The 6,074-nt window shown below is 48.4% G+C and overlaps 1 protein-coding gene across 3 annotated transcripts in view; it reads left to right on the forward strand.

Moving 5' to 3' along the window:
- The window catches only part of HDLBP (high density lipoprotein binding protein), a 39,463-nt gene that overhangs the window by 7,871 nt on the left and 25,518 nt on the right, over positions 1 to 6,074 (forward strand). The window contains exon 1 of one of the 3 annotated variants that reach the window (XM_085311162.1): positions 5,954 to 6,030. The exons of the other annotated variants lie outside the window; for them this stretch is intronic. The gene's annotated coding sequence lies outside the window, so the exon portion shown is untranslated. Of the gene's footprint in view, positions 1 to 5,953; positions 6,031 to 6,074 lie in introns of those variants that run through there. 3 annotated transcript variants of the gene reach the window in all.

The following is a 6,074-nucleotide window of genomic DNA, read 5'->3' on the forward strand; positions in this document are numbered from 1 at the left end:
TTTTCAAATCGGTCACTGTAACCAAAAGATAGAAGTAATAGAAAAAACAATCCACAAAATGGGAGACTTATGAAGCCACGTGACTTGGGAACTGGAACTCCGAGAAAAGCATACCAGAGAACATATAAAGTTTGTAAAAATGGAGCTCCAGCATTCCCTTAAGTCTTCATTATCCAATAAATATTAGTAACTGAGTAACCTTTAAAATCTTTCAGGGAGCCAGGAGCAACCTTGCTTAGGTTTTTCTGTGCAAGACCTGGAATAAAAGTAGCTAAATGGGATTAGAAATAAAAACTGTGCCTGCTTGCAGTTTCAGTGCTTAAATTGCAAATCCCTTCCACGTCACCCTCTGTTCCCCCATAAATAATGTCGTTTGGGTTGTCTCATTTATTTTCTTGATGATCTTACTTAATTTTTTTCATCTGTTACATCTGTTTACCTAAACTAACCCTCTGTGAAAAGGATTGGTTGTCATCACTATAAACTGCAGTAAGCAGGCACTCAAACTCTGCCCTGCAAAACATCAGCCTAAAAATGCCTGTAGGAGTGTATTAGAGAGCCCAGTGGCAGACTTCAGCTGAGGGAGAGGGTAAGCTTTTGAATTCCTAAATATACGACAAGTAATACAAAAAAGTGCCAGTTTGGGGCTTGTATTTCCAGGCTATGTGATATGTTGTGCATAAGAGCTTCTGGTGACTTTTTTTTTTTTTTTTTTTTAATTGCCACGTGTTCATTTTAAATTGCAATTGCCAAGGGAGAGGAGAGGGAACAAGAGACACTGAAAAGGTAAACAAAAGAATCCAACCCAGTAGCAAAAGGAAGGTGAGGTGAAAGTTTCCTTTGGAAGAACAGAAAGGAAATAGTGCATGCTTTGTTCTGTGATATCTCCTAATCCTCTCTTCTTGGGTAACTGTGATATTTAACTGCAAGTATCCAAAACAGCCTTTGAAATACAGCTTTCAGCTAATTATTGGTGGAAGATTTTTTTTTTTCTTCCCTGCAGTGCTGGTTGAACAGAGAACAACAGTGCTGCAGCGTCGCTCTGAAGGCACCTATGTAAGATGAGCACACAGTGTGGTAATTAAATGAAAAAACACACTCAGGTCAGCATAAAACAGCCAAAATGAGCAGTTCCAACTGGACATAAAAGAACTTTTTCACCATTAGGATACTCAGGCAGTGGAACAGGTTGCCCCAAGAGCTTGCGCCTCTTTGAAGGTAACCTCTTTGCTTGGGTAAGCCCTGTACACCCTAGTCTGATCTCGTTGCTGATCCTGCTCAGAGTAGGAGGTTGGATTGGGATGCCAGAGATCCCTTCCAGTCTGAATTATTTTGTGATTCTAAAAAAGCGTAAGCAGCAGATACCCTGAATTTCTGTGATTTCATACACATCCCCCTCTCTGCCCCACCACCACTCCATGCTGTTACAGTTTCCCAAATGATATATTGGGGAGCTAGCTTTCTGAATCTCTTTCCATTCCTGACTCAAGTCAGTGTTTTGTTTCACTGTAAACATATAACACAGCACAGGAAGATACTTTATTTCACTTTGCCCCTTGTGTTTAAAAAGTATTCCTCTTAAAGTGTTTTTTTGGCTCTGAAAGGCAGAAGACCTGAACTTTCCTCTAGTCTGACAAACTTTTCGATTTCCTAACTTGCCTGTACCAGCTTTGAAATACAGGCAGAAAATTCACCTCAGTCATTCTCAGTCTGAATGTAATATTTCTAGTTACAACTCATTCCATTCTTTTTCCTCAGTTATTTGAAATCCTAACTTCTCCTAAAAGCCAAGTTCACGTAAAATCGTAATCGAGTTTCTCTCTCAATATAAGTGGCAGGACTGCCTCTGACCTGTCCTCTGTTTCCTCCTTTTGTTTTGCTTTTAGATTGATTTTATTAAACTGTCCATTGACTTTCTTTGTCATCTCTGAAATGGTATTTGTTTTGCCATAGCACCTGGCCTCCGAGGATCACAGCGTTCTGAACAACCTGAAATGAAATAAGAAGTTTTCAAAGTCGATCAAGACCATTGCGTGTGTACAGCTAGGGGAGACTGAGAGAATTCAAGAGAATTTCCTTGGTCAGTATAGCAAATCACCGGCAAAACTAAGAGAGGAGCTCTTATCTCTTGACTTTTTTGTCTGCATTAACCATTTCTCCACGGTATCCTGGTGTAAAACATGCATTTTTACCCCTTAACTAGCTGCTTTTCTTCTCTATTCCGTCATACGGCTTGATGCTATTTGTTCATGTTAGGACTCTCCAAACTAGTAAGTCGCTCCTGTGCTTCCTATCTGTTTTGGTTGCCTCACTTCATACAGTGCTCTGTAATAGTCTGTGAAGGGCAGCGTATGCATTGTTTGCTAGCTGATAGTTGCATAATTTTATTGTCGGAGTGCCCAGGAAATACATAAGTCTCAAACAACCACTTCAACCTGAGACACCTGCTGAGGTTAGTCACTGTCCTTCAACCTCCGGTCGGTTCCTCTGCTAGTGCAAGAGGCTTGCCCTCTGTCAATGGCAGAGGTTTACCAGGAGAGCAAAGCAAATGGCGTCTCGCTCCCCTGGGATCCCTTATTTTTACCACCCAGGTTACAAGAGACAAACACGTGCAGTCGCGTGTCTTCCTTCAGTGCTTTTCCACTTGTTCACAATGCAACATAAACGTTTGGAGTTGGCATTGGCATACAGGCTCTGATAGACTTTTTCTGCCGGTAGTTCTCCACTCTGGTGTGAAGATTGTGGGGTTGCGTAAGCATAACAGGTTGCAGAATTTGACCTACAGAATCTTTTCTTGCTAGTAACGATAGATGAATGGGGAAGAGACGTGCCTGACTTGCACATCTTTGGAAGTTTCCTTCCTCGCAGGAAACGAAGCAAATCTGGTCTGAAAGTCACCGAGACGTATGGGATGTGGACCCACTTCCTGTCATTTTTATGATTATTTCTTATCATTTTCTTAACAGAATGATCTATATAATCTGATCCTTACCTCCAATTTGATAAGGACTTTCCTGTAGAAGTAAGAAATGCTCTGTTGGAGGATCCTGGGGCAAACCATAGTGGTAGCTTCAGAGCCAAGAGGCATATCTTGCTTTCCTTGGCTGAGAACTCCAAGTGCTCTCTGGCTGGCAAGTGCCTTTCACCCTGAATCCTCTTCCACTTTTTTTGTATCTGATCCAAAGCACTTTGTTCCCCCCAACCTCTTTCTCTCTTCTTACCTCTTGGAGAGGGATGTGCTGCAATGGGTATTTTGGGGGGCAGTTTTGTGGTGGTCTGTGATTTTAGTCTGTGGGATAAGCACCTAGAGTACAAAAGGGGTGCTCGTTTGTTCTGGTTTAGAAATCTAGAGGTATATATAACAGGAAGTAAAGTCACAGCACACACTCTAAAGCATAGTTGGGTTGCTTTCCAAATAAGGCTTGCCATTTTTGGCAGGAAACATAGGGATCTCTTGAAACAACAGAAAGTAAGAACAGGCTAGAAGAAGCAGTTTGCAAAATCCCAGCTCAGCTGAGGGTGACTGTGCCAGCAAAGACCAACCTTTTTGTGATCTTTGGTGCAGTGGATTAAGGAGCTGAAAGTTTTCTCTTCACGCCCCAGGAGTCCTGGGGTGGTGTGAGTACGGAAAGCATCTTAATCCCGCAGCTTGTGCTTTCAGGCTGGCCATCGTCTGTTCCAAAAACCAAACCCCAAACCTGTTCGGTGCTATGTTTATCTCTGTTGGAGTTTTATATTGTTGCCGGCCCTGTTTCTGTGTCCTCCTTCAGCCTGGTGATGTGAACTGCCAGTCCAATAAGCTGCGGGATCTATGCATTACCCAAGCCTTCACCTTTCCTATTGCGTTTTTGGTGTCCTTTTCTGAGAGGCTTCATTTCCCAAGCCGTGAAACCAGGGTCTGTCGTGGCACAGCCAAAATATGGGATGCTGGAAGAAGGGCATTTGAGTGTTGAGGGGTTGGGTACTCTCTTCTCTCTCCCTTTCGCTGAGCTACCAAACACTCTCATGCCTGGATGTGTGTTACACACCTCTCCGTAACAAGCGTGCTTTTTTGTTTTGTTATTTTGGACGCGTGATCACTCACGTCATGAATGAGTTGCCAGACCAGGCCCCAAGCAGCGTGTCCAGGCCCCTCTCCGCCTTACTGGAGAAGAGGGATGGAGTGGGACAGTCCACGCTATAGCGGTGGGTTGAAACAAGCCTCCTAGCAGCCCCTGAAATGTGGTTTTACGCTCCCACAGGGTGCTTCTGTGCTTGGTGAGCGTGGGAGGAAAGGCAGGCTGTCTTCCCCTTTCCTCCGGGGAAGACTTCTTTTCCTTGGCGGAGCCCCCAGCAGCAATGGCTGTTGGAGGGTGGCACGCAGCGAGCTGCGCTAGGCCTCTGAGGAGCTTCTGAGCCCGGCAGGCGTCCTTCCCACCGCTTCCAGCTGCAAAGAGAGGAAGAGCCGCAGAAACGGGCAAGGAGGATTCCCTCTTCCAAGGGTTGCGACGAGGAAACTGTAATAAAACCCAGAACCCCGTAACGTCCTAGCAACACCCGCGTGCGGTGGCGGTAGCAACGCTATGGCCCGGAGCGGGACGTCGGGTTGTCCCAGGGGCGCGTCCCCGCGGAGGGCCCCTTCTGAGCCAGGTAACGAGATGCAGTTTGGGGAGAAAGACTGTGGCGTTTCAAGCAGGTGCTCTGGGCCGGAGTTTCCAACGCTCCCCAGGTCCCCCAGCACGGAGAGCAGCAGTTCCCCCCCCTCCGTGCACACACACACACGCAGGAGTTAATTGGGTGCTGCGAGGTTAGCGCTTCGAACTGAGGCCGCTTGTCTTGCGCTGGGGGAATCAACAGGAGGGAGAGAGGGAAAGCACCAGAAAAGCATCAGGCCCCTAGGGTGACGTCTGGACAGCGCTAAGATCCAAGTCCCAAATTACAGCCCCATGTCCACCTCCGCAGCGGCTACCTGGATGCAGAGGGGTCCAAAGTCTACAGGTGCTTTGCCAGTGCCAAGAAGGATCTCTGGCTTCATAGGCACCAACGTGCTTATCTGTATCTTACAGGTACCACTGGCATCTGCAGCCTGGCTAGTTCGTTGACTTTATTTTATTTTTTTTGGGGGGGGTCAGAGGAGCCTCAGCCAGGTCTTGGAGCATATGCGACATGGTGGCAGCAGTAGTAGCTTGCTTTTAGGACGATGGTTACTGCAGCATCTCTCCATCTTTAACAGAGACCAACAAATCTGTGCGGTTGGTGGTGGGGAGGGGAGAAGATGGATCGTCTCAGTGCCTGGGCAGGCGGTCAACTCTTGACTCTTGCTCTCCTTCTCCACTTAAAATACTTCCCAGTTTCACCCATAAGTACTACTTTACCCACAGTGATGAGCTATTCTCGTGTCAAAAAGTTCAAGTGCTTTAATGATGTCCTCCCAGCCGCAGGATTAAAAGAGGAAAACCAGAGAAATCTACTCTTGTTCAATAATAATAAGGAATCATAATTTTACCTAAGGCTAAATACCACCCATGTTTCCATCAGTATGTCACCTGAATATCTCTAAAAATCCCTGTGAGGAATCGAAAGCAGGTTATTTCTGCGGGCAGAGCCCGACGAAGCAGGTTCTGGCGGCGGCGAGCGGGGTGCGGGGGAGAAAACCCCTCGCTAAATGGCAAGTTAGGAACGGCGAGGGGGAAAACGTGATTTCACGGCGGCCGGCTCGGCTCGCCGAGGCAGCGCCCGGAGGAGGAGGAGGAGGGCGGCCGGGCCCCTTCGGCGCCTGCCACTTGTTGCACCTCGAGCCCCGCGCGGGGCCGTTCGCACCTCGCCGCCGGGCCCCGGGAGGGAGGAGGGGGGCGCCGAGCCGTGCTGAGCTGAGCCGAGCCGAGCCGTGCTGAGCCGGGCCGGGCCGCCGAGGGGCACGTCCCCGCTGACGTGCGGCGCGGCGATTGGCAGCGGCGCGGCCTATATAGGCGCGGGGAGGGCGCCGCGGCGCTCTCCCAGGAGCGCTCCGGGGCTTCTCCGGCAGGGCGGGCGAGCGGGGCACCGGCCGGAGTGAGTTACGGGCCGGGCCGGGCCGGGCCGAGCCGGGGGGAGGG

This window comes from Rhea americana, unplaced genomic scaffold (assembly GCF_003343005.1).
Source record: "Rhea americana isolate MKP2758 unplaced genomic scaffold, rheAme1 scaffold_334, whole genome shotgun sequence".
Lineage (NCBI taxonomy): Eukaryota > Metazoa > Chordata > Aves > Rheiformes > Rheidae > Rhea > Rhea americana.